Genomic DNA, 3,569 nt, shown 5'->3' on the forward strand with positions numbered 1-3,569 from the left:
TCAAATAGTCTCCAAGGTGCTTGAAGTTATTCTGTTTCCAATAATTAGGAAGCAGAAGTTGATATCATGCCCAAATCTACTTTTATGGCATATTTCCAAGATAAAACAGAGCCAGCAATCTGTTCTTTAACTATCAAGGATCTAAAGACTTCCGGAAAGAACATGCATCATCGCCAGCCCTCGCACAAACAGAGCACGCCTACATTTCTGGACTGCAGAAAAACATACCTGTCCTCCCAGCTACCACAAGGCTGGATGGGGCAAGTGGCTTGCAACACCGGAAACATAAGTAATATGTGGAAAACACAGGCTGGCATTGATGTCAGTCCCCCTTCCATCCTGTATTTTTTCTTTTTTTTGACAGTAGGAGAGCTTAGGACCTAATGTAGGAGATGCCCAGATCCCTGAAGAGCTAAATTTGTTCCGAGCCACTGGTCTGTATCAGAGCTGTTCAGAGCCATCCTGTTATCGATCTAAACATTGAAGAAGATTTGCATTTGCATTTCAATCTCCAAGGAAAATTGACAGTTATTTATTTCACCTGCTCCTTTCACATAACTTTAATATTCTAGCATTAATAGGAGATCAAGCATTCAGAATAACGGACTTCACCTTCTTCCCTGTAATTCTGCTCATTACTTGTAAAGAAAGCCTGGCTGTCCCTAAGGACTCCTCTCTGCCTCCAGTTAATTTAATCATCTGCTCTAAAATTCGCCCCTAGTGTTATTTCTTGTAAATGACACTATGCTCCTCAAGTCTCCAGCTCACAAAACCAGAAGTTAATGTTGTCTGTGCTTGTTTTGACTGATTTAATTAGCAGGCAGCATGTATTATGGAAGTTCATAAATATTTATTGTTTCCAAAATATTCTTTTTATTGCTGTTCTGCTATACTGGAAAAGGTATACTAAGGCAAACTGGTTTTGCCTCGTTTCAATAAAAGATTCATTCACTCGACCAGAATGAACGCATTGGAGTTAGACAATAGAACTATCAAGTGTTTTATTCATGGCTTTGCCACTCAGAGACTAAAGGTAAGACTCTCCAAGAAGGTGAGTGGTCTTTGTCTAGATGTATTAGCGATTCTCTAGGAGACGGAATACACAGTTACTTCCAGATGACCTCCACCCAAGCTAAGAAATGCATTAACCATCTTCAATCTAAAATTGAAATGAGATAGAAAAATTTGATTTTACTATTTTCTTTACTTCTCTTTCTGTGAAAGCCTTGGTAATTTATTTATTGCTGCACTTGAAACACAGATGCTGAGATTTATAAAACCACCTGGATTGTTCACTTGCACATTGTCAGAGGCAACTGCAAAAGCCAGCCTTCTCTTACTGTCCATAAAAACCTATGGTTCCTCTTAACCCATAAAACCAGACCTAGAAAAAATGCCTATCCCTAAAAGAAGCTAGACCTCAAAAAACTACAACAGGGGCTAGAAATTCTTGTACTGTTAAATCCAACTTGTCATGCTGGCCTACATTAATTTAATCTGCACCACTCTGTATTTCCTCTGAAATACATCAGCAGTGAAAATGTGTTGCAAATGTATATGGTGCCTCTGCGTCAATCAGGCTACCACTTATCAACATACAGAGCAGATCAAAAAGTCAACTAAAGGAGTTAATAATCTTACATTCTTGCCAAATGCAATTTTCAGCTATTTGTGTACATTTGTCCCCAGAGATATTCTTGCAAGCATGTACTTCTGTTTCAGTTTGTAACTGTGGCGGGTTCGGTGGCACTGTTTTAGCACTCACACACAAGGAACCAACTCTGTGGAAAGTCCAGCAAAACATTTGAACATACATAGCAATCCTGGTCCCATAAAAATACATTTTGAAGGGGCCCAATTTTCACACAAAGCCATTCAGCAGTTTCTGAAGATGTTTCATCCTGAGGGACCAGTTTCACTGGCTGCTTTCCATTTAACTCACACGCCAATATTTTGACAAACGGGGCACAGGCCATTCCTTATCTCTTTACTGTGGCTCCCCAACCTCATTTCTCCCCAGACTTATCTAATGAGCTACATCATCTGAGGAGATACACGTCCCATAACTGCTGCCAAATTTCCATCTTCCAGTCAAGGAACATAGACTAGACTGTAGATAATTTCTTATTAGCTAGATCTGTTCTTTCTTATCTGAAATTACATACATGTCTTCAGCATAAGCAGTAATTAAATATGAGATCCAGTCACTGGCTAGTCACTGCTTCCTCCAGATTCCTCTGAGACTTCTTACTAATGATTATAATCACATATGGCTCTGGCCTGCACCACTTTGCCAACAAGAACCAGATCCAAACATTCATGTAGGAGCCATGCGCTACAAGGAATGACAGACACTCTTCACTTGGTTTTTACAGTGGCTGGCAGCCTGAGTGCATTATACACAGCTCAGCATATGGAAAAATGAACTTTTGGTGTTATATCTGAAATTCTATCTTCTGTCAGATACCTGCATGTATCTCAAGACCACAAATTGCCTTCTTATATGAACTGTAAATTCAAACCAAGTTACTTTCTGCCTTTAGGCACTTGAATCCCTCCTTGTGTGAGGACGACAGTCGCTCTTACACAGTTGCCTGAACAGGCGACTATGGCAGCACCCATCCTGTAGATAGCAGTGTAATGCTTTGAGGTCTTGCCCAGGAACAGAAAGACCTGGGTTGTGACATACTTGCAACCACAACCTCCAGACTTACATGATGGACAAGTCATGAAGACAACGCAGAGAAAAAGATGAATGACATAATTATCATCATGTTATCCTTCTCCTCCTGACAGAATTTTGCATATGAATGGTTGTAGTTTCTCTGCTCTAATCTGATCACAGCATTGTCAGTAGATGCCAGTTATATTCCGAGCATGCCAACCCATGAGAGAGCTTGGTACAGAGACACCCAATCTGTGAATCCCACATGGCCTAAGAGGACAGAGATTAGTCAAAATGGTAGTGGGTAGACGGAGCTTGAGTATCTTCACTGGAAAAAGCTGATAAACGCTCAGGCACCTATATTGTCCCTAAGCAGTAGAACAATTTGTCTTACCCCCTGTTTAAAAAGGGACTAGCCCACTCCCTGTAAAAAATATAAACAGGTTTGATTATATGAAAATCTACAAAGGTTTGCTTCCCAGGGCGCATATGTCAGACAGATAACAAGCAGATAGCTGGTGGCTTTCAGCGGATGACACAGAACAGCGAAATCAAGCTTCTGTTCTGAGCTGCCCCGCAGAGGAGGCTCAGCCCATTGCCTGTAACAGGAGCTTACAGGTACGTATTTCATGTTGGCTGGGTGAATTTTGTGTACAACAACCCCTTCAAGGGTTAAAATGGCCTCGTCTTGCTTTTCTTCAAACCCATAACAAAACTTTAAAGAGGTTAAAACTTTGATTAATTAGATATGACAAGAGACAAGAAAAGGCAACGTCTGTTATACCCAGCAATAGGGATATCATTCTTACAAAGGTTCTCACTCACCCACACGAACCCTATAATTAGACACTGTGTGGGCAGGTCCGCACCCACCGCCGTGGGACTGATTTCAAGTGAAAAGAGC

This window comes from Opisthocomus hoazin, chromosome 6, assembly GCF_030867145.1.
Source record: "Opisthocomus hoazin isolate bOpiHoa1 chromosome 6, bOpiHoa1.hap1, whole genome shotgun sequence".
In the NCBI taxonomy this organism is placed as follows: domain Eukaryota; kingdom Metazoa; phylum Chordata; class Aves; order Opisthocomiformes; family Opisthocomidae; genus Opisthocomus; species Opisthocomus hoazin.